Here is a 26,417-nt window from a genome sequence, read left to right as displayed (position 1 = left end):
CTCCGCTTTTATTTGGCAGCGTGGCGATGACCTCACTGCTCATTAATGCTCCGGCCGCAGCCGGCTAAATCGGGCCTCGCTGACGAATCTGGCACGAAGTCCGATCCGCCTCGGACACCTTCTGAAAAATGTGCCTCGTTTATTCCCGGCTGGTTTAGATTTTCGTGCTTCGACGACCGACGCGAAAACCGATTTAGAAACGACACCTCTTCTCCGGGGCTTCCGCGAGCGCTCTGCCTCCTTCCTCCTCGTCGATCTTCGCCGGATCGTGCGAAGTCCTTCGATCCTCGATCGTTTTTAGAGGGATCGTGGACTGGATTTCGATAAACGAGTCCATGATACGATTCAAATATTTCTCGCATGTTTGTATCCAAAATGGCGGATGATCATTGAAGCTTCATGATTGTTCTTTAGATAATAAAGATCCAGTTACGATGTAACATTGAAATTGCACTGAAGGACAACGTTAATATTCATCAATTATTGCAAATTAATGATTAAAACGTTGAAATGCGGATTGAACCAAATCAATTTCAACTCAAATTTAGAAACGTGGATGGTAACCTCTTTAATAAGCCAAACAACCATGATGAACGCGTAAAGCGGGTTCCACACGGTTTCGTTTGTGATTTAACTCTGATATATCCGAATAAATATATTCACTAACTACGGCGTTCGAGTTTAACTAACGAACTTCTCCCACCACTGGGAAGTTCTAATCTATGCAGCCATATGCGTTAACCCTTTGCCCCCGGGAGGACTCTCAGTCAAAACTATATACTGGAATACTTAGTGTTTCAAAGTAAATTTTGCATAATGCGTTACTGTATGATACATATAAATACAATAGTTCCGTTGCTTAATTCATCTACGAATGATCTTCAACACGTTGATTGTCACGAGAATTTCGAGCGTTTTGTTACAATAATCCTTATTCCTTCGTAGTAAAGGTAAATGATATTAGAAATAACTAGTAATGATTTAGTATCACAGTACTCACATTGCGCTATTATCTACCTGCTTATGTTACTAAAGATTTTCATTCGATATCAATCTTCCTATTGTAATTGTTCCCAATAAACTTCGAAGCTCCGTTTGACTGCCACGGCGGCCACCGTCGACCGGAGCTTTCAAATTACAAGAAAATGATTATGACTTGGAAGAAAATCGATTTCAAGAACAAATTTCCTGTAACGTTAATAACTAGCTAACAGGATAATATAAGAATTTTCACATCAAAGAATTAATAATTCTTGCTTTAACACGTTGACTGCCACGAAAAGCGTCAGCGTTTTATCACTTATTCTTTCTATAGCACAGAAACAGTCACCGTGTTAAGTTTCAAACAACGCCGTCGTCTCGTCGGGAACCGTCGAGGATTTCCAGTGAAAAACTTTCAAGTGACGTGTCGTACCAAACACAAAATCCCAAAAACATCAATTCCCGATTTCCTACGGATTTACGATACATTTCGAGTAAAGGCTTGCAATTTACTAACACAGCGAAAGGATTACTCGTCCCGTTAGAGATGACGGGACCGTTTAAGCGACAGAGACACGGACACGTGTCATCGATCGGCCGCCGAAGCCGCAAGTGCCAGGGCGCGCGCGGTTTTCGGAAAAGCGACGTCGACACGCGCCGCTGACAGGAATATTTACGACGACACCGAGCGAGGACCGTCGCCTCCCGGCAGGGATTTGGAAAGCGCTTTTCACCGGCCGCCGCCGCCGCCCCCGTTCCCAGCCGGCCGCGTTCAGGGAATACCTGGAGAGCCGGTCTTTTGCAATTTCTCGGTGGAACAGGTCGATCGAACCAGGTGCGCCGGAATGGCACCGCTTCTCCGGCCGGTCGACAGAAACATTTCCGTTCTGCTCTAATTCCCCTACTTTCACCCGACATCGATTACAACGAATAAAAATACGGAGACAGACCGGAGCGCGCCGGATCGTTTGCATCCATAGATTCGACCGTAAACAGGCAAAAATCGGAGTACACCGGGGATAAGTACCGGCACCGTTCTCGATTCAACGAAGATTTCCGTGTTGATCGTTTTTACGTTGGCTGGCTATTGGGGATAAGGTTAAACGTTCGCTTTATGTTGCAGTTAGGAATTCAAAATACTGGAATGTTAATAAAAGGCTACTTTTATCTAACAGGAAACAAACAGTGGGAAATGTAAGTTAGAATATTAAGAAACTGGAACGAAACGTTGGCTGCGAACGTGTCAAAGGCGGGAATGAAATTGAATGTTTGCTTCTATGTAACGTTACGAAGGATTGACTTATTGTATGAACGTGAAATTAACCTTCGAGTATGGAAATGTGAAGATTACTGATTAACCCTTTGCACTCGGGAGGCGAACTCGTTCATCGCTTGGTTCAATGTCACTAAATTATAGAATTTAGTACTTACTATTTAATTATATGGTATAACGTTTCAATTCGCGAAATATTATAAAATACTTCTGTTCCCTGATTCACAAATTTTCGTATTTACGCGTGACGTCTGGTTACGTTAGTGGTAAAAAATATTATCGATGTTTATCCGATCATCGGTGACCACCAACGTGTTAACCCTTTGCCTTACGATTTATTTCTACTCGAATGTTCCTGCTTACGATACTTAGTTTCGTAGCAATTTCATAGATACAGTCATTGTAAAGAAAACTATAATATCACAAGTCCAATCAAATTCACTTATGGAAATCAACAAATTATTTTCGTTACGACATAAATTTGTAAAATAATGTAGTCTCGTTTCGCAGATACAATTGCAAAGGAAACTATAATATTACAAGTCCAATCAAATTCACTTATGAAAATCAACAAATTATTTTCGTCGCGATACAGATCTGTAAAATAATTTACAAAATCAATTTCCGCGCGCAGAGCACGTGCGCCCGAGACTCGTCATTCCCATTCAAGAGGTTAACAGAATAACGCGAATGAAAGAGAAAAAGAAGGACGAGAAGAGAAAAAAGCCATCGATGCGATCGATCGTCGGAGACTCTTCGGGAGCAAGTGGATCGAGCCGCGACAAGACGAGACGGGACGCGACGAGGCTGGGTGAGTCAGAGAGAAAGTAAGGCGTCGAGGTAGCTCCGCGATTCGACGGTTCGACGGGGGCCCCGCGGCCGGCACGACAGGGAACAGGGCACGAGGATTAGAAAACGCGATTCCACGGGGCCATCGTCCCCGTGGTCGTCGCATTGTTCCGCGCGTCGCAGAACGGAGAAAACGCCGCACGCCAGACGCGGCGGCAGGGGCCACCGGGACCCACGAGACAATTATCGGCGTGACTCATCGGCACGGGGTGCCGGCCACAGAAATTTTTCTTCCCGTCTCGTGACCGCTCGTCATTTTCCGCGCGTTTCGCTTTCAACGGTTGACCCTTTGCGACGGCGCATCTTTCTGCTGGCAGCAATCGAAGCGAGTTCATATTTTTCAAGTTATTTCTTTTATAGGTTATTTGTATATATATACATTAATACTCTTATATATATATTTTCTTTTCGTTGTAAACCGTACAGCGACGAGCTACACTCGTACGACTATAGGTAACACGTTTTTACATAGAATTTGTACAGTTCTTAATTGAGAATCATTTGGCATAATATTTGGTAGTAGCTTGTTAGATTATGGTTAACAGTGTTTTCATTAACAGAATGTACGAATTATATAACTAAACATGCTGTTTTCTTTAATAAAAGTAAAATGCTTTGAACAATTTTTCGTGATTAAATCGCATCGGAAAGGGTTAATAGTCATTTTTCTAATTGAAACATTCAATTGGAGATTCAAGATGAAGATGACGAGAATGTAATTATTTAATTGATTTGCGTTGTTATTATTGGACTTATTGTTGAATGTTACCAAGTTATGTAGCGTTATTTATAATATAGTAATGTGTCGAGTGAGCATCGTTAAATTGAGCGAATTATAGTAATTGGACGGTAGTCGACCTGTTGGAGATCAAGATTTCGTTTGTTTTTCTCGTTTTATGGGGGTTATTATTGTGTTTGGGTATCGTTGCTCGGCTGTTGGAGTTTTTTTCAAGTAACGTTTCGAACACGTAGATAAACCGAAGATCGAGGCAGCATGAGATTAACGAATCGCAATTAACTGCTCGCCTTGCTTCAGCTCTTGGTTGCGTTTGCATAAGACATTTCGTCGGTGACAGGTTCGAAGCAAGGGTAGTGCTTTATGTTGTGCAAGGACTCGCGGCGCGATAATTGAATCAACTATGCCGAGATTCTCTGCGGTCGATTGGCCATTCGAGGCGTTAACGTGTTCCGTATGCTAATATCGAGTTACTGTTCGATAAAGTTGATTTTCCGCATTTACAATGCACGCGGTCCCCGGCACAATGTCTGTTACGCTTCGCTACTGATTTTTAATTATGCACGCGACAAAAAATCGTTGACTTGCAAATGGATCGCTCAATGAGCCAATACTGGTTGCTGCTATTGTGTTTTCCTTGGTCAGCCTGTAAACTCGTGATCGGCAAGAACCGAGAAAATGGAAGAATGTTCTATTCTTACAGTTCACTTTGAAAACGGAGTACCACGTGCTATGTATTCGTTCACAAATAAAGTGTAAAAATATAATATAATATATAGCAAACGCGATTGAAAGTATGAAAACATGCCACCTATTCGAATCAATAAAAATCGACTTGAACTGTCACAAAGTAATGTTTATAAAATACAACATTCGCGAAATTGACAGGTACCACGAATCTAGTGTTAACACTTAAATGCTAGAGTCGACGTTCAATTTACTCGAATAGTTAAGTAGATCAATTTTCGCTATAATTACTCGTAATATCATAATTACATCTCGAATGACCTCGGACAAGTGATTCAAACGCTACATTAAACTACCCTCGACTCGAGGAGCATTGAAGCAAGTTCCACAGTGAAAAATTAAGAACTGCTCCGCAACACTGAAATTTATAAGCCACATTGTCACGAATGTAATTTTATGTATCCTTAATTTTTTAAAATTATTATGCACTTTAATCTTCGGAGTAAGGCATTTTTCCTATTTTGCGGCTCAATGAAAATTTTTATCTTTTATCTTTTATCTTTTCTTTTGTTATTTCGTAAGTCTTGAAGTGGGATTACTTGCAATTCAAATACGGTTGTTGTTTCTACGAAACACAGTTTCTAACCGAATTAATTGAACGAGTTGTATCGAAGATAACGGAGGAGGTTGTAGTTATAGTTCCTTTTAGTCGCCTAAGTGTTAACAGATTGCGCACTGGCAACGAGAAACCGTGTTTCTATCTAAAGACGCTTAGCTATGCAACTTTGCTAATTACCACAGCATTTAAAAGAATATTAAATTTGATTCGAATTGATTATCTATTTAAAATATATTACATAACGTTATGATGTCTGAGTTTTTCTATGTACAGTGATATAAGTTGATCTCACTGAAAATTCTGAAAATTAGCCGGTAATGTGTTAAGAAAGGTGCCGAACGATAATTCGATGTTCGATCGGCGCGACGTTTCTCGATGGAAGACGGGCGGAAAATCAATTCTCCGATTACTTTATCAGGCGGATCGCGATATTCGACGGGGGAGCCGAAGATTATCTCGGAACGAGTAACGCGGAAGCGGAATAGTTAGCAGCTGGGAATGGCTCGCGACGAGTGAAAGGCCGGCGAAAAAAGCGGAACGCACGACAAACCGCGGATGAATGAAAGTCCCATGTTTTGCCGGCCGCTTTGGCGAGCACAATTCCCATTCTTCTAATGGCCGCGAGGGAAAACGAAACGGGAACGGCCGCTCTCGACGCGCAGTTGCGTACGTATATCGCATCACGCACAAATAATCGAACGATGCGTCACGCTCCGCTATATTTTGCTCGGATATCGGGCCGAGGGAAACCGGACAGAGCGAAATATAATTGCGCGTCGATTGTTCATCGGAAGAAAGGTGATCGTTACCGTTCACCGCGTCCGATACCGAATCGGTGGGATCGGGAACCGCACGAATCGATTCCGCGAAGCCCTCGGGGATGAAAGGAAGATTGCGATAGTGTGTGTAGGGTTACGGCACCTAACATGGAACACCTGATTCGAAGAGTTCGACGGGAGATATGCATCTTTTTCAGTGAAACGTGTGTCAGAAGACGAAGAAATTAACATGTTAAATGTCATGGAGACCGGTGACCCATAACCAAATCGGATTACTACAGTTACATGATAAATTAGTCACACAATTAACTCTAACGGTATCGGCAATTTTCCTACCGTAATCGAATAGCTGGCTACAAAATAAAGGTTAACTGGTAAACAGGTTAGAACATTTTTTTTAGTGGAAATAGAAACAAAGGGAAAGACGAAAATTGATTACTAATTAATTGGACGGTATAGGAATTGATGTAAAGTTAATGAAATGAAAGAAAATTTTAAGTTCGGTCATTTGATCGGTTTCTGGTACGGTTAGTGTTAAACGATGATTATTTGGAAACGTTTCTATGCAATAGATAATGCTACTTTGACGAAAGAAATCGTGTGAATTGCGAGGAATCGAAAGGGAAGATCCACGGAGTAAAGGGGAATGGCTGTAATTTTAAGCTGACCCGGATAGTTGGGCTTAATTTGATATATTAACGGGAAAAGAACGCGATGCACGCGCGTCATCCTCGTTCTCTTCGGGGCCGAGAGCGTCGAAGGCTCGGGAGAGGACGGCCGGCTAGAAAACAATCCAGCGGCGCCACGCGTTCGCATCACCGGCAAGCCACGAATTACCGAATGATGCGTCACGGGAGCTTCTGCTTTTCTCGTTGACGCGTTCTCACGATAAGGAGCTCGAATGTTCGGACACCGTACCAACGCGAGTACCTCGAACAAAATTATCCGACTGCGAAATGATTGAAATCGCTTACAAGCTTCGAGCACCTAATTGTGAACCCTTTTCAAGCCAAATCTCTTGTACTTCCTATTCGTTCAGGTAAAAATTTGATCTCTATCGAATGTTATTAACTAGACGTTAAGAAACGTTAATCACTTCCTGTCTGTAGACAATAGTTATGTTTCAATTTCACAAGTTCCGTGTGCCAGCAGCTTGCGAGTGACGTTTATTTGAAATATACCAATGAAACTACTAAAAGATTGTTAGGGAGACCTGGAATAAATTTTAGCGATTTCCTTTGTGCTTCTAATGGCGAGGATTCGTTAAAAATCGCTTCTCAGCAAATGATCGAAGGTCGCGACCAGTTCTGCCGCAATCCCGACAAGGCTGAGCGCCGGTGCAACATGGTGCAGAAGGATGCACGCTGAAATCTGCCACGATGAATAAAGCCAAGGCTTTCGAAACCCGGCTGCAAGGAGGATGTTGAAGATTTCGTGGCTTGATAAAAGTCTCGGACGAACGACCACCGTGAGCGAAGGACAGCGCGCGTCTGGTCAAGTACCGTGGACACTGGTAAATAATAATTTTTCATGGCGATTCAATCAAAAAGAAAAGAGATTGAAAGATACGTCGGTGTAAATGTATCCGATAAAAATGTATTGAATAATGGTGGACGAAATATATTCGGTATACATGAAGATACGTGTATCAGAAGATGTTGAGAAAGAATGGGGAAAGATGACACCAGAGTCTAGGGACTTCTTAGTGGAAAATGAACATTTCATTGTCACGATTTCTCTTTCTCCTCGTGGAAACTTTTCTTCGTCGATGGGAATTTTCTGCGAGGAGATGGCCACACGGGGACGTCGTCGCGAGTGTTTATCGATAGATCGAGATAACGAGTTCCGTGAAGGATGAATGGCGACAGAGCGAAGGGGTTATGCGTCACCGAGCGGTATTTCACCCGAGGTTTCGCGGAACCGCGGGAGAACAACGAAACCGAGTCACCGGTAACTAGAATATCTATCTACGGATCTTGACGTCGAGGCCTGTATATTGGTTCCAAGGCTGCTAAATTTCTTCTCGGAAGAGAAAGAAAGAAAGACTTCCATGGTTGTTCTTGGACTACTGCATCCGAAGTCTCTTATTCTTTCATCCCCTAGTGTTAATATAGATACCAAGAAATTTCACTCGAATTGACAGAGAGTAATTAACCTTATGTCTCATTTATTTCAGTAATCTTACGTAACTACTGTATTTTACCATTAATCATCTCTTAGCTAGAAAGGAAGTGCATACTCATTACGTAAATATATGTACTTCAAAAATTGATTTTCTAGTACTTTTAACAATTAAATAATATTTAAATGTTTCGAGTTGAATATGAATTCATTCATATGTATGTAACTTATCCCTTTGCACTCGGAAGTATTTCAGAAGAAATATTTGAACATTTCCTGATGAGATAAAGACGATATTTTGTGAGTATTTTATTCTAATATTTCCCAAATCGATGCGTTATACAATTTATAATATTAAATATCAAATTTTATAGTTTCATCATATGAAATCTGGTAGTGAACGAGAGTCACCTCTCGAGTGCAAACGGTTGTCACGTGGCAAGGTAAAAATTCGATTCCAAAGTTACTAAATTTCTGGTAATAAAAAGAAGAAATACCGAATATCCCCAGGAAAAATAATAAAACAAGATGTTCAACGGAAGGATGTCAAAAGGATCCCTAATCCCTTCTCGTTGGCCAGTTCCAAGGCTATCTTCCTCAAAATTAAGAATCTTCCCCACACGCGCATTCTCCACCTACGTATATATAAATCGTCTAAATCCTTTCAACCCACTTTAAAAAAAAATCCAGGATTAGGGTCCAGCTCGAGAATCATGAAAAGAAAAGTAACGAGTCGGGACGTCCTCGCGGATGGAGATTCGTCAAGATTATCGAGTAGGGCGGGTCGCGGGGTCGAGTGGGCTCTCCGAGAGAAGGGAGAGGGATGCATTGGCGAGGCGATGCATCATTCGGTGAACATATGCGGTTGACAACGCGACTGCTGGCCTCGGTTCACGCGTTAATAGCGCATCGGGACACGCTCGCAGTTCATATTTACCGGTGTTCACGGCCGCGCTATTCACTTTCGACCGACTGTTCGTAAATAATCGACCGGGTGACTGGGTGGGGTGGATTTCAGTTTCGTCGGACGTAGCAGGAAATCCCTTGACGCATATGCGGCAGGCAGTTTTTGCACGGGGCAACATGATTTTTAGTATTCCTTCCTATAAAAGTGTCTTTGTTTGGTAAAAATATGATTGTATTTTATTTAGGTTTGAAAAGAATAGTTTGATCACTGTAACATCCAAGTGGAAAGTTTTTTAGAGGCTCTGGAAAGCTAGTCTATAGGGTCAGGCGAGTAAAGGATCAATCATTCGGAGAGGTTGCCACTTGGAGATTACAGGGGTGGCTTAGATTTAATCACGAATTATGATGGCAATTCAATTGCAGTTTAAGGCGACACTTTACTATTTTATTCGAGAATTGATATCGTGAATGATAATAAAGTTGCTAAAATATATGCCTATACGAGTAAAGTCGGTCAGCAACGATCAACCCCGTATCACACTACAAACGCTTCCCAAGAACCCTATATCCATGTTTCCCATTAACCGTTCGAGTCTCACCGGTTTTTGCAAAAACCCGGTCGAAAAATGCCTAGCGGTGCGATCGCGCTTCTTCCGATTCAATTTAGAAACTGAACGACGCTTATCTACTTTTCCAAAAACAAATTTCAAATATGTTACATGCTTCCACTTCTAAGCGGATAATAACAAAAATAAAAATTAGAAGGCAAAGGAATAAATAAGCTTCATGTGATTCTACGAACCGAAAGATTGGCACTTATAGGCAGCGTAACGGAGAAGCGCGATCGCGCCGCTTCGAACTCAAACGGTTCATTACCTAGAAACTTCGAACTTCAATAAAAAGAATCTCACCCCTAAAACCCTGTCGAAAAATGGGGGGTGAGGCATGGTGGTCCGCAATGACGCAACTCGAAAAACTGAGTCAACCGAATCCGCCGCGTGACCCCCGCAGCCTCTCGTCCGAGATTTCCGTCGGTCGTTTGGGGGGCGAAAGGGGTGGTCGGAAGAAGAGAAACAAAGCCGTACACGTCATACACATTCGATGAATAAGCCGACGAATTAGGGGTAGTGGAAGGGGGTCGGTTGACGAACAACGGAGAGAAGGTGCCACGAGAATCAAAGGGAACGCTGCCCGGCGTGGGGTGGACGCGGAAAAAATGAAGGGCGGAGGGGAGCAGCTACGTGTGCTGGACACGTTAGTCATTGATACACTTTAAACCGAACTTCTAGCGGGTGACTCATATATAATAATCGTCATCGACAGCTGATCCAGATGCGTTCTATGACGCCGCCGGTGTTTCTCCCTCGATCCGAGGGCGGGCAGCTTGAGCTCGACCCCCTCCGAAATCCCATCCCCCATTCGGCCTCTCGCAGGATGCTGCGAGGGATCGAGGAAACCGGCACAAAAGCAAAATATAGCCATTCCGGCTCGTCCGTGCTGCCCCCACCCCCTTCTCCATCCCCACCCCTCCGTGTTCCCCGGCAAGCTACGCGTTCTATTGCTACAGCGTCCTCAAAAAGCGATGACTAATTCATTAAGGCTGCGTTTCGTGGCGCGCAGGCCTTCACGCTTCCACGCTTTTCCGATTTTCAATTTGGCCCGCGGCCCGGAGCCTGGTGGGGGGGAATCCCACCGGGCTCCGATCGAGGTAATCGAGGCGCCCACCCCTCTGGCGCGCTCCCTTTCTCTCGCTTTCCGCTCGTTTCCTCCTTTTTTCCCGCGTGTACCGTGCAGAGGATGATTCAACCTGATGTCCGATGTCGCTCTTTGATTTCCCCGTCCTTTTTTGCAGCTCGCCAATCCTTTGACCGGTTCGTACGGGTCGACGGATCTGTTTCGACTGACGGGGAGAAATTGAATTTCTTTTTATCGGGGGATGGTTACTGTCGTTCAAGTGGTGGGTATGCTGAGTCGGTGAATGGGGATTGAGGGATGATTGGGAAGGTTGCGAGCGTTTTGTATTGGAAACTTTGGGAGATGCTCGGAATTAAGGTGATTACGAAGCAATTGGAAGATTTTAAGACAGAAAGAAATTTTGTGAAACTGTGATTTGTGATTAAATTTTATAGTTCTTTAGCGAGTCGCTAATAACCACGACAGTTGACGCGAGTTGAAATAAGATTTGAACTAAAATTGTTTAGTAAAAATTCTTGTTAATTTGGAGTGACGCAATTATATCAGTATCACGATTTTCGTAAATTCTAATATTTAACATCTACACAAGACACCTGTTTTCCTAGGAACAATGCAGTAAAGCACAATAAACGTAAATTGTAGGAACACTGCAAGACCCAAAGGAATTCTGCGAAATTCTCGCGTTCACCACAAGATTCACGAACATTAAATTTTATAAACGTTACTTAGTGAAAACTTGCGTTAATTCTAATTGATGTAATTATACAAATATTCCAATTCCCCTTTTCTGAATCTCTAATATCCGAGATCAACGCGAGAATTTTCTTAGGAATAATGCAGTAAAGCACAATAAACGCTCGCGAGTCTAGCGTTTAAAGTCGTCGCGGAAAATCATGGCGACGCGACTGAATGACGAGCGCGCGTCATCGTTGAATGAAAGGTTTCGGTGAAGCGACGCCGCTCGCCGGTCAACGCGGCCTGTATCCACGTAACGCAATTTGCATAAATTACAGCGGCCGTTCCGTGTGTTACGCGGTGCGCGCAACACGTCCGTATCTGTCCGTTGTTGTTCCCTTTGTTCGCGGGGAGCGAGATCGTGAGAATTAGCGGGATCGTGTGTCCGGCCACAATGGCCGGCGCTCGAACGCTCCGCGTATTCATTACCCTCGTTTCCATTTCTCTGCGAGGCTGGGCACCGCCTCTTTCACCGGCCGATTTCGTATCTTTGCGAGCCGATGGCGCAAGCTTCCTCGCGTTTTCCTTCGCCGCCGTGCCGATCACACGTGATTCACGACGAAACGCGACGATCGGAAATCGGTCTCTCTCCTTACGCTCGGGTAACTCGTTGCTCGTTGCTCTTTAACACTAACTACACCGGCACTTTTCCTAATGTAACCACATAGTAAAATAACTAATTACAAAATAGAGATGGTATTAGAAAGAATGAATAATGATTTTGGTAGTACTCGTATTACGCTGTCATCGAACTAGTGTTACTATATATTCTTATCCGACATCAATTTTCTTCGCCAAAGTTCGCAGCCGGAAAATAAATCGAGCGCAAACGGTTAAACGGGGCACCCAGTGTGCACGGCGCGATCGTAAGGAATAAAGATCTCCGCCTCGATTTCTCACTCGGTTCTAATAAACGTCGCCGATTCTGCGACTATTACAAATCCGTTTCCCCGCGGAGGGACCGATTGAACCGTCGAAGCTCGGGTTAACGAGCGCTCTCTCCCACCGTTTCCCGATAAATCAGAGTCACCCGGACGGGCCCGACCGCCTCGGGGCAGGAGAACAGGCTCCCCGTAGCCGGCGGATCCGCGGGGATCGGCCGATTCCGCTGATGCGAGCCGTCTCGTGAATTATTATCGCGAAGAAGCCCATGCATATTTATGCGTGCCGGCAGCGGCGTGACGCGCGCTTCGTCCTTCTTCTTATCGCGGCAGAAGGACGAGCGAGAATCCGCGAATAAAACGATCGAACGCTCGGCACTTACATACTCGGGCCGATCGATCGGCGGGATGACTCACCGGGCCGATCAAAATATTTTCCTCTATTGTTTGCTCGCGATAGCGACGACGTACGCGGTTCGGAAAATATTTGATTTGAAGAAAGCGTATCGTGAATTGGAGACTACTGTTTGACTCCGTTGCCGATGAAAGGAATACGCGACACTGGAATAATGATAGATATCTTGGTTTTTATCTTTATATCTCGTTTCTTCGTCTTTCGTGAGTTGATTTTGTTGATATTTGACGTAGTTAGAGGTTGAACTTGTCGTGGTTTAGCTTGTTAGTTGATATTAAATGAATATTGAAATAGTTTAGTATTCTGTTCGTAATTTGCTAGTGTTGATCAGCACTAGATTTAACGAGTCAATTCGGTTCATATCGAATTTTATAAACATTATTTGAAATGTTTGTGTCGACGTCGATTAACCCAAGTGCGCTAATATGAATCCTAATCGTTTAAATCCCTCATTTCCGAAATCTAAACGAACGAACAGTAATTTTTCTAGAAACAATAGAACAAACTGTACAATGAATGTCCGTAAATCTAGTGTTAAGGAAATACGGCTCGGAGAATATTCGACTCCCCGCGAGGGGAATATCGCGCGTAAGGTTCCAATTAATCGCGACTTTAATGAGACCAGAAAGAAAATTAATAATTCTGAGATATTCGTGCAACCTAGTACTTTTTTTCTTTCATCGGGGGCAACTGTTATCTCGTCACGGGGCCTGATTACCGGAGACACACTTCAGATTTATATATTTAACCGGCGATTAGGGTAATCGTGTTAATTAACCAGTCTCGACTTAACGGTAAACAGAGCGAGCTGGCAAGACAATCGATCGAATTGAAGATACAAATATTGGCAATCGCTGGCTAATGATATCGTATCGTGGCCGAGCACAATTTCATCGTCCAAACGGGCACAAGAGGAACACCGAGGTGAATAGAATTTAATTACGAGGTAGGTGTTTACCGAGCTCTCGGTAAATACTGATACTCATTGTTGCGATATCGTATCGTTGTCGATCAGCATTTCTTTTCTATAAATAACAATGGTGGATCGTGTAACGGCATTAAATGGTATTAAACGGGACGATATTGTGAAAGTGTGCTGAACTCGAAGCGATTATATTTTTGCAAACGATGGAGATACTGCATTATCGTGTAGACTTCCTTCGGAATTCTAGGTATAGATTCTATTCGGAAACATTAAAGATTCGTTTGGAATTGGCCACCAATACCCAGCGCTACCCAAATTGCGATAAGAACGTTGATTTAAGAACCGAAGAATTGAAGAACGACTAGATTAATAAAATTAATTAAAAGTAATACTGTAACGCGATTACCACGACGCGAAATTATATATAATTATTATCTGATACCACTTGTCATCCTTACTAAAGAGTAAACAGCATTATACAATGATATTCTTCCATAACAATGGCGAAGGGTGTTAGAATCAATCATTAATGATTCACTCCTATGTTCCGATGTCACTTAATCACTCATCTAATTTCTCTTTCATTAAGCTTCTAAAACCTCGAACACATCTGTTCATCTAACTACTTATGTAATTACTTATATAATTCCGTATTTTCCTTTAACATCAATTTTCCTCTAATTATTTTCAAGCAATTCATCTCTGATCACTAATCACCACTATAGTGATCAACGTATTAACCCTTTGAACTCGACAGTTTTTTACTAGAAATGTGCAATATTTCTCAATGAGATATATACGACGTTCTTCTACACTGGCAAACGAGAAAACGGAAAAGAATTGAAATAAACGTTGAACCCTTTATATTCAGAAGTTTCTCGCTAGAAATATTTAACACTTTGCGAAGACAATATTTCTTGAAACTAACTCGAAGGAAAATCACAGGCACATCGAGGAGCGAAGCTATTTTATTCCAATATTTCACGTATCGAGGCATCATAGAAAGTTCAGATTTTACAGTTTTACCGCGTCGGATCAAGCGGTGACTGCGAGTCGACTTTCGAGCGCGAAGGGTTAATAAACAGAACCGAATGACAGTCTCGACCAAGAATTCCTCTTTTTCCGCGCACCCTCCGTTCGACTTTTTCCATTTCGATCCGAGGAGAACGAGAGCGATAACTATCGTCGTTTATCGATAGCGCGTGGCGGTAATGGGCAGGGACGGGGCGAGGGTTGCGCCGGCCGTTCGAAAATCGTCGCGCAGATCGGATCTCCTGTTCGGGCGTGCAGCCTCTTCCGTGGGTGGCTCGGCGAGGACGTAATTCAACGTTAACGTAGCGGAAGTCACGATAAAATGACGAAGCGGCAGATAGCGCGCGGTCCCGCAACAATGAACACGATTACGGAGCCTGAATGAAAGCGGACGACGTTCGGCCACGGTGCTCGGCTCGGGGAAACATGAATCGCACAATGCCGACGCGACGGTATCTCTGAACGGCGGCGAATACATATATTCGCCTGGAAAAATCACCGGCCAAACGCGACGCAGTCTCGGACTCTCCGAGCACAATCGGAAATTCGATTGTACTGTCGTTTGCCGTGCTTTTTAACACGGTCGATGCAAACGTCGCATATTTACGAGGGTCACAATCCTGTACCTCGTACAGGGAACACGAAACTGATGCTGTGGACACTGTGATTTAAAATTAGAGGACAGGGCGTCATGTTTCGAAGGTAATTCTTTTCAGTTTCATTTCCTTCATAAGATTTTCTAAGGACGAAACGTGAGTTGACACATTACTGCTAATTAGCACTTAAGAAAATATTAAATTAGATTCGAACTGATTATCGATTTAAAATATATTGCATAACGGCGTGATATCCGAGTTTATAGCGATACAGGATCTCACTGACAATCAACCGATACGCAATGTGTCAATCGATCAAGCATTGATTAAGAGAGCCATTGTTTCAATATTTCAAATACTGATGAATCATGCAAAACTGAATATAACATTTTATAATTTCGTTCCATCAGATCACAAGTGGTGAGAGTCGCCTCTCGAGTGCAAAGGATTAACCGTCCACGAGTGTCGATCGAATTCAGTGTTCAAACCGATGCGAAGAGTCGAAGAGGCACAAAGGGATAAGAAGGTAAAAGCAGAAATACGAATGAAATTGCATGTGCGTCACGGACCACGTTCCCGCGGTCTGTCACCCTCGAAATAACCGGCCGCTATCAATAACGAGCGCTAAAAGTGCCCCGAGCCCGATGATCGAATCGCCGCGCGCCGTTGCTTCATTCACAAACCTCCGGTGCCCGAAATACATTCGGAAATAACGAAGTTCCCGCGGTTACCGCCGCGAGGAGTCGCTGCATGCATGTCCTGCGTGCCGCGGCGCCGGACGGGCCGTGGAAACGAGACCGATCGCGGCGGCGAAAGCCACGGAAACCGGTCGAAGCACCGCGGATCGGCGTGTCGTCGATAAGGCTCGCGATTTAAGATCCCCGCGAGAGCCGAGCGCGAAGCAAACATTCGTTATCTCGGACGATACCGAGAACAGACTCTGTTCCACTCCGTTCCCACCCTTTGTCACTCGTAGATTTAGCGGGGCCGACGCTAGACGGGAAACGATAACGTTGAAGGTAGGCACTCTTGAAAAGGTTCCAACAAAGAGGAAGACGTTACCTAGATCAATGGTTCTCGAATCTTCGCGAGATCCATTTTCCGAGACACCGTTCCGTAAATGCAGTTCACAAGATTCGCTGTGATCTGTGTAATTGCAACTAGGTTAAACGTGTCGATGTCGAATGGGGGAGAAGTTACCTTCGATCGTCTTTCTGTGAAACTGATGAAGAATAATAGAGCATTCGTTACTAAAACAATTGAGCTTAGTGGCATAGTGGTTCTTTCAACCCTTTGTTACTTCTAGATTTAATCCTTGAAGCTGAGTTGTATATCAGTTGCTTGAATAGGAACACGGGAAACTAAGTGCTGATCTCTTGCTGTGAAATTTCAAATTTAATATATTCAAAGTTAGATGAGAAGAGAAATTGACCTCGATCGTAGTTTCCATAAAACTGGGAAAATAAGCAGCGGAAGAGAATCATTGCGTTGATGCTGGCAGCTATCTTTCAACCGTTTGTTACCCCTAGATTTCGATGAAACTGTGAATAATATATAGAAAAATATAAGACATTCGTTGTACAGATGATCCTGACAACTGGTTCCTCTCTCCAACCCCTTGTCACCCCTAGTTTTAGCATGTTGGACGTTAGGTACAAGAGAAAGAGGAACTACTGACCGCCGTTTCAATGCTGACGCAAAGAGGGAGCGAAGAAGAGAAGAAAAGAGAGCGATAGAGCCGTGCAACGTCCCCTGGATCCCGCTTTCCTACGACGGGAGCGTGACTCACCGTGTATATTAACCCCGGCGGCGTGTTTACGCTAGCCAACGGGTGCAACCCGATGGCCCCGTGTCAAAAAATCACGGTTACGTAACAGCGCGTCGCGGTTATACCCTCTCGGATATTTAGAGGTGAGTCAGACGTGGATTACGAGACTTGGCTGCCTGTTTGACCTTAATGATTTCGGTAACGGGTGTTGGCGGTCGGCTCGCTTTGAACACCGGCGTCGCGTGTACGCGGATTCGAGCGTAGACGCGTTGACGACCGGTGTCACGTTGGCGCGATCTGGATCGACGGTCGACGGATTGAGTATTTTTCTTTGAATTTCTTTCGCACTTTCTCCTCGATAACTGTAGTATTGCAATATTTGATTTGAAATGCGTTGTAAAAGATAATAGTTACCTAGAGAGCAATGCAAACGATTCTTTTTACTAATAATATTGAAGATAACTTAACAATATAATCTAGTTTAAAAATATCTTGACAAAGAAGCAAATGATGTTGCCTAGAAGAAAATTATGTTTCCTATAACACGTTAACGGTCACCGATGACTGGAGCTTCAAGATTGCAAGACAATGATTATAACTTATAAGATAACCGACGAATAAATATGTAAATAACTAGATAATAGCGAAACGTAAGAATTATACCAAATAAATGATAATTCTTCATGTTTGATAGGGGAAGAACGAGTGATACGTAAAACGCTGTTTTCCATGGTAGCGAACGTGTTACAGGAAATCAATATCGGTTAATCAAAATTTAAAATCACATTGAAACGAAAGAAAACGAATCTCCGACGATTTCGAAAAATTCGAAATGGATTACCGTCGTGACTAACGACCGTTACGAGCATAGCTCCTCGAGTCGAAGTGTTTACGTTCAGAAGAATATCCGCACGCCTGGAAATGAAAATAGCAACACGAACGCGGGCATGATTCAACGTCGCGAACAATGAAAACCCGCGATTCCTTGGTTCACGGAGAGGTGAAGAAGCTCGAGGAAAATTCCCCGAGACAATAGGCACGAGGAGAGGAGAAGAATTAGCGCAGCCAAGTGACACACCAGGGTTCGTGACGGAGTATCATAACGCGAGGCGGAGAGGCTAATCGCGTTCGCGGCGACGCATGTAAGACACGAGCCGCTTGCATAATTTACAGCCAGGCGAAGACGCACATGCGGCAGCGCGTGCACCGCGTGAACGCGATTCGAATCGCTGCGTCCTTATCTCGGCGAGGAGCGATACCGCGTTGCAGCCGCGCCGGGTGGCGCTTAGTTCATCGGTGAATTTAGCCTCGCCACGCTCTTGGCTTCGCTCTCCCGTCGCCGCGGACAATGCGTCGCCCCGTCTCCTTTCATCGGCGTGAAACCCGCGTACCGAGCGACTCTAGCCGTTGTTTCTTTGTCCCGCGATCGAATTCCTTCTTCACGATTATTCGGGGAAATCCCGGAGAACATCGGTGAACTACGGAGAATGTTCCAGAAATTTGATAGAGGTCTTAAACTGTTGATCTTTTCGATCTTGAAGCTTTTTCCACTGATCGTAAGTTGATCTGTGTTTGCGTCTGCTCCGAAGTAGAAATAGCTTTCTATAATAGTATGTCGTAGGGGTTAACGATTTCTCTTTGTTCGTGACCGAAATTATTTTCGATTTCTCAGGGGAACCTCGGGGAACATCAGTGAACTACGGAGATGTTCCAAAAATTTGATAGAGGTCTTAAACTGTTAGTTATAACAGTTATAAGGAAAACTTATAGAACATTGATGAACTTCGGAGAAAGTTCGAGAAACGTTGATAAGAATTTGAAACCATTGTTCTCTTCGATTCTAATCGAAGCACAGTTTTAAGTGGATCCTCTATCTTTGCTCGAGGTGTACAGAAATAGCGTTTATAACAGTTTATCAGAGTGATTAATGATGTTCCTTTGTTCCACGATTGAAATCTTTTCCGATTTAGCTGGAGAAACTTCAAGAACATCGATGAACTTCGAAGAAAGCTGGAGAAACGTTTTTGATCTTAATCGAAGCATCTTTCGCTGATTCTTTCTAAGTTGATCCTCTACCCTGGCTCAAGTGCTCCAGAAATAGCTTCTTCATAATAGTATATTAGAGTAGTTAATGATGCTCCACCGGTATCTCTCAAACGCAACAGAAGAGGTTCAAGGAAACGATTAATCTCTTGCTAGTCAAGTCTACTAGACGCTAGCCACGTCCCAGCCACCACCTTATCTCCGAGATGAAACAGCGCTTTTAAAAATACACCCACAGAACTCGAATTGTGCGATGCTCTTCGTTATTTTCGGTATCTGTTTCAGGCGAACGTGTGCGTAACCGTATTGACGAACAGCAAACTAGTGATCGAGAATATTAAGAAATAGAAAACAAAACCTACAGAAAATTCGGTAAGAAAAAACGAAAATGATCGATCAGACGAATTCCACAGCCTAGTCATCAAGTGACCTAACAGTAAATATAAGGTAATTCAACATACATTATTAAATATCTATACTTTCAATTGCTTTCAATGATATACTAAATTTTCCACACAGATTTGTCTATTTAACACTAGAACTACCGAGTGAAATCGACTCTTTGAAACATCTCTATAGAAACTCCAAGAGTGCATCTATTCAGACTTTGATTCATGATTCAATTTGCATGTTGGCAAATCAGTTTCTTTAAAAACTCCCAGAGAAGCGTCTGCTATTTCTGTAATAATCGCGAAAAGAAGAAATCCAGTAGTAGCTAGGTGGTACTAATGTCAATTATCCTTGTCACGTATATTTACTTTCGTAAATATAATTAAGTACCAACGATATTTCCACTGTAACAGTTCTCTCAAGAAAGATGTACCATCTCTGCCCGACTCACCCTAAACTCTATTTGCCTGGTAAACTGCGTGGAAATTTCTGGAAAGACGAACGGACCGGGAACGCGGAAGGAGCGCGGCTGTCGCTCGCGATGGCGTCCGCTTAGCTCATCGCTAAATTAGCCGGGCACCCCGTCATCGGGCAAAAAAGCCCGTATCCTTCGGCTTGGACAGTCGATAACCTCCTGGGCCACTCGAGAAGATTCGACGTCCGAGTATTTATAATCGGGCCAGGCCCGGCGCGCGAAAATTTTAATCCCGGATGGAGCGTGTCCGCGGCGTTGCGGATCGGGCGGGCAAGCCTCTTGCAACAACAATCGCCGGGGCTTCCCACCGGACCCGAGCTTTTACTGGCAATAAACCGAAACCGTGACGCAAATCGAAGATAAATTTAAACGGGCACCTATGACGCGGCCAGAGAATTATTTCCTATTCGAGTTCCATTTCCGACCGGGCTGGGAATATTTCTAGGGACCGGCACGTGGTCGGCCGCGGTCTATTATTTTTCGCTTTCTCTGTTGATCTGTGACGCTCACGCGGGTGCAGGATCGACATTTCGAAATTACAAATCTCTGCAACGTTTCAGGGGGTTGGACTGATAGGGGACGGGGAAAGGGTGAATTTTTCGGGGTATTCATGGATTAATCGAATGCCGGCATGGGAATGTTACCGATAATGTTGAATAGCATTCATTGTTTGAGTAATTGTGGTATTAGTAATATGAGTTTTGTATATAATGCAGATTGGTAAGTATTATGTAAATTAGGAATGTATGAAGTTTGAGTTTTATCGTGAATCGTTATAGTTCGTATGGAGTTTCGTTTTGGATTGTGCTTTAAGCTTCTTAAACACCGAGGAGAAACAGGTTTTGGATTCGCATTTGTCGAACGTGAGTTTATGACGATTATCGGTTGGCTATTGAACTGCGAGATATACCTCGACGGTTTCAATAGGGATAAAATAGCGTTGCGACATTGAGAAAGAAATTGCTAAGAGAAGGATTAAACGAGAGTCATAGATACGTCGCGTATCTTTCTTCGATTTTGAGAGATTAAACGATATTCACAGCTCGTTTGCGTTCATGGTTCTATTCCGGACAATGTCGTGGATTTTCCATTCATAGTTCGTTTCCGACAAAGGAACGGGTCAAGAGATCAAGAGAGTACAAGTCTGCTTCTTCAAAGTCAGAGGAAAAGCTTGAATCCCGTTCTCTTTTCAAGCAGAATTCATGCTTTTTCTTTCAATGTTCACTACAAAGAAAGAATCAAGAGCATGAATCTACGCCTCTCTTAGCATTAGAAGCAAAGAGTTTATCGAAAAATCTCTTTCTTCCTTTATCGAGCTGTGTGAAGGGCATGGTCTACAAGCAAATCCACTTATGTGTATTTTGCTGTTCACGCTATTGAGCGTCCGTGATTGACAGTCGGCGCACTGGCAACTGATCCGGTAGAAGTATCAGTGGATACTGGTCTAGTATTTCGATAAGGGACATAAAACAGAAGCACTGAAAAATAGATACAGCTGGCACGAGAGGAATAGAATAAAGATATGCGTCAAGGTGCCCTGATTCGCCGATCGGTCCAAAGACGATCGTCAACGATCGCGAGTCCATTATCGACGATACTCGGAGGTAGGGCATGACTGATTAAAAGATACGAGTGTACAAGCGATATGTCGCCGCTCCGATTACCGACGGATAACGATTAATTAATGGTTGCAAGATATCGGACGACATCCGTCAATGTCCACCTTGCGAGCAATCGGTTATCACGACACTGTTTACGACGCTGAACCTTCGGTAGCCGATGATTGATAAACAGCCGAAACGCGTTGCGTTGGTTTACATATTTCCTTAGCTGTAATGTCGAGTCACTTTCGACCAGTCCTTCGCGAATGCTTAATTACGCGTGGACAATCGATTCCGTGCAGCGGAGTTGAGCAATCCTTGCCGATCGAGATTTTCGTTACAAGATATAAAGGTCAAAGATTTAATTATATCAGCCGATCGTTAATCTTTTTTATCTCGCATCTCTAACTTGTTTGTTATAATATTATTAAATAGCTATTATACTAACTATTTAATAAATAAAGCAGTTAGCGTTCGATTATTGAGTAGTATTATTAAAAATTGATCGGTGATATGTCACGAGACAATTTTAAATAAATCGTGGTTTTGAAATATGTATTACAAGTGGCCGGCATGGGTCACAAGTGACCCATGTCCACCGTTCGTTCGCAAAAGTTGTTGGAAGATCAACAACAATGATTCGAGTATATTCTCGGTGACGAAAATCGGGATCGATCGTATCGCGAAAGGACGAGGCCAAGAGGACTGATAAAGCGTAGACTGTCGCCGACTGTTTGGCTGGCACCCAGGGGATGCCGAAGCGTCTAAAGAATCGCGTCGACGCGATCGCTGCTCGGCGCCTGCGTGATTGTCTGGGAATTTTTATTCTTTTCTCGCCGATCTCTCCTCTCTCGCGATGAAAATTCATCGAGCCACGAGGGAACCAACACCGGCGTCTTAAAATACAAGTTCAACAATATTCGTGACGATCGACGGATTCCTCAAAGAACGATAACGAACGTCGATCTACGAATCGTCCAGGTATTTCATAACAAAAAGGTTTCTTCGCAGAAACCGATCTTTGATTTACATAGTTACGTTTGTCAACGTTTGATCTGATGCAAACAAAATTGTAAAGTTTATTTTTAATATTTAATGTTAAATATTAAATAATATTAAATAAATATATAATCTATATTAAATATTTAATATTGAATATTAAGTGACATTTAATATTCAACAGGGTACAATGTATTAATATTAAACAAAGTATTATAAAATAAAATATTAAAATATTAATTTAATTTAATATTACGGTGTTGAAATACTAAAATATTAAGATATTGAAATATTAAAATAGTAAGATATTGAAATATTAAAATACTAAGATATTGAAATATTAAAATAGTAAGATATTGAAATATTAAAATACTAAGATATTGAAATATTAAAATACTAATATATTAAAATACTAAAAGATTAAGATATTAAAATACTAAAAGATTAAGATATTGAAATATTAAAATACTAAGATATTAAAATACTAAAAGATTAAGATATTGAAATATTAAAATAGTAAGATATTGAAATATTGAAATATTGAAATAGTAAGATAGTGAGATATTGAAATATTGAAATATTGAAATATTGAAATAGTAAGATAGTGAGATATTGAAATATTGAAATATTGAAATATTGAAATAGTAAGATAGTGAGATATTGAAATATTGAAATATTGAAATATTGAAATATTGAAATATTGAAATAGTAAGATAGTGAGATATTGAAATATTGAAATATTAAATGACATTTAATATTAAACAGAGTACAATATATTAACACGCGATACGTTAAAACAAAATACCTTTGCTCCACGATATGTGCGATTTCTCTCGAAGATAATCCCAAAAGATCTCGTTTATATTTGACCGGAGAATGTTGGATAGTCGCAGCGAGGAACATTCGAGTACGAAGTATCGGCGGCCAGTAAATATCGCCGCGGAGACAAGAAAGGAAGTTCTACGGTCGATTTTCATGCAAAGAAGTAGAAACCAGAAGGCCATCCGACTGAGTCACCCAGTTTTTCATAATTCTAAGGCTGCCCGTTTTTCTGTCCGCGGGAGCTGTGCGTGTGCATTCTCAAGTGACGCGCGGCGCACGCGTGCTGATCGATATTGGGGACACTTTTCCCCTGCCGCTTAATCTATCGATATCGGAAAGACGAGAAGACGACGCATGATTCATCTCACCGGGAACGTTACAAGCTGCGCATCGCGGGGAGCTATCGCGCAAGAAACGGACTTCTGGAAATTAACATTCGTTCTCGAAGTAAAAACACATATGTACGTTCGGCGAATAACAAACATATCTCACCGAGTTTGAAAAATAAGAACAAACACTCGGCAATTTATACGTACGAGGTTAATCATTTGCATAGACAGCTAAATGAACCATTGAACAAATATACTACGAAATAACAGACATTTCAATAACACATTTCCTTTATCCCTAGGATCCATTCCTTACTCTCTTATACCTAAGGAATCTATAGGGTGTCCAAGGATAAGGGTTCTCCAAATAGATATGTAACGTTCAACACTATTTCAACAGAAAGTGTCAAATGACACCTTTCGAAACTAACTTGAAATTATTTTCGTAGTTCAATCATTTTCCCGCAATTGAATTTCAGATATTTCCTATAATGAATTTTATAATCGTTATTGTAAAAGTCGAAAAATACATCTATAGACTTTAATTGATCCATAATTCAGTTTGCGTATTGCCAAATCAATTTCGTTAATAACTCCTAGAAAAGTATCCGCAATTTTTTTAATAATCGCGTAAAGAAGAAATCAGGAATGGCTCATTCTGACCATTTCGATGATCTAGTGTTAACCTCTTCCCCTACGATTTATTTCTCAGCTATGATCGATACAACCACTTTATTCTCAATAATTTATTAGAAAAGGAAAAATCTTGATGCTTATTCTATGCATACATTTACTCCTAAGGTTAACAATTGATAATAGAAAAATAGTATTTAATCTATATTTAAGAACAATAAATAACACATTTGTCAAATTCAGTTTAAAATTTTGGTCATGAGTTCGACACGATATTGTAGGTCAATGGGTTAAACAACGAAACCTTAGAATGCCCCAGTGAACGTTGAAATTCGCATTTCTTCGAACACCCTGTATCCTTCACTAGGAAATCGTTTCGCAAAGAAGCATCTGCAATTTTCTTAATAATCGCGTAAAGAAGAAACCAGGAATGGCATTTTGACTCGTTCGATGATCTAATGTTAAACAAAAGTTTAGAATGCCCCAGTGAACGTTGAAATTCGCATTTCTTCGAACACCCTGTATCTTCCACTAGGAAATCGTTTCGCGATACGCGAAACGGCGAGTTACAAAAGCATCGCGGGAAGGAAAGGTAGGAAACGGCGAGCGAGGGGGAGGGAGAGGAGGGAGAAAGAGCGAGCGAGAGCGAAAAGAGGAAGGAGGGAGAGAGACAGAGAAATGGCGACCGAAGTCACCGCGCGCGATATACACACAAGCCGCGGCAAAAGGTGGGGATCTATTCATAGGAATGACTCATGTCGGAGATGACGCCGCGAATAGTCGGCCAGAATTTGCGCACTACACTATGCCACCGGGCTCCTCTCGTCCCTGATTCCGTTTGCCAAACGCCGATACGTTTCGCGAGGCTCGCTCGCACGACTCCCCTCCGTGGCTCCTCGACTTTTCCCTTTCCTTCTAAAGCTTCCGTAACTTTTCAACCTCCTGACCGGGACGGAAGTCTTCCAACGCGCTCCCCACCCCCTCTGCCGGGTTGCAAGATTCGACTGCAGCCGCCATTCGATGCCCTTTTTCGGACCGCGAGCTGCAGCCCGCGTTTATTGGTACTTCGATGCGAGTTTTTGGCCGAGTTCCTCAGGGCAGTCCTGGGGTCACTCGGTTTAAGGTTGCGATCAACTACGTAAGGGCTTTAGCTTTTCAATTTTAGAGGGTTCACGTGGAATCGCAAATTTTAAACGGCATTCGAATTTCAGATCTTGACCTCCGGATTTCAAATTTCGAAGCTGAAATTTCGAATTTTAAACTGGGGAATTCGAATTTCAGATCTTGACCTCCGGATTTCAAATTTCGAAGCTGAAATTTCGAATTTTAAACTGGGGAATTCGAATTTCAGATCTTGACCTCCGGATTTCAAATTTCGAAGCTGAAATTTCAAATTTTAAACTCGGAAATTACAATTTCAGATCTTGTACTCCGGAAATGTGAAATTTGAAATTGTAAACCGCGGAGGTCAAATTTCGAATTTTAAACTGGGGAATTTGAATTTGAAATTTTAAACTTCAGACTTCCAGTTTCAAACCTCGGATTTCAGATTTCGAACGTTCACACTTCAGGTTTCAAGCTTGAAACTCCCGATTTCAGGTTTCAGGTTTCAGATTTCGAACTTGAAACTCCCGACTTGAAATTTCAAGTTTCCAGTTCCTTTTTCTACAATACAATCGAAGGATTCCGAAGTTCAAGCGAGGTTTAAGCAACTTCCGTTCCCAACGACAGAAGAAAACGTTAAACTCGCAATCGATGTATACCACTGTCACCTGTATCGATAATTACCACGCCAGCAGTAGTGTCTCTGACAAATACGAAATTCTGTGTTATCTATCATATTACGTAGTTTGTCCCATTGAGGAAGTAATTAAGGAACGAGTCAAAAAACATTTAGAATCCGACTAGATGGTTATCTGACTGTTATCATATTACAGAGAGAAACGAAAAATATAACGTATTAATACTCATCAACACGTTGAATGCTATGGAGGTCACTGGAAACTCCCTTTAAAATTGAATTACTATAATTCAATCAATTCAACGATGATTATTTGCAAACATTTCTATATTTTAAATAATGCTGCCTAATGTAGCGCAGGATAAACATGTAATAAAAATAAAACG

At 42.4% G+C, this 26,417-nt stretch overlaps 1 protein-coding gene and 1 long non-coding RNA gene across 7 annotated transcripts in view; one reads left to right on the top strand and one right to left on the bottom strand.

The window, feature by feature from the left end:
* LOC116427545 (dual specificity protein phosphatase 10) overlaps positions 1-26,417 on the bottom strand; it is a 134,579-nt gene that overhangs the window by 54,335 nt on the left and 53,827 nt on the right. The gene's annotated exons all lie outside the window — the stretch shown is intronic.
* On the top strand, positions 18,305-21,062 carry LOC116427546 (uncharacterized). The gene is made up of 4 exons (XR_004235097.2): positions 18,305-18,554; positions 18,671-19,488; positions 19,561-19,760; positions 19,845-21,062. It is a non-coding gene; the product is annotated as an uncharacterized LOC116427546 (long non-coding RNA).

The sequence above is a fragment of the Nomia melanderi genome, chromosome 8 (genome assembly GCF_051020985.1).
Source record: "Nomia melanderi isolate GNS246 chromosome 8, iyNomMela1, whole genome shotgun sequence".
Taxonomy (NCBI): domain Eukaryota; kingdom Metazoa; phylum Arthropoda; class Insecta; order Hymenoptera; family Halictidae; genus Nomia; species Nomia melanderi.
The sequence above is the reverse complement of the archived record's forward strand: the minus strand, read 5'-3'. Positions and strand labels throughout refer to the sequence as shown.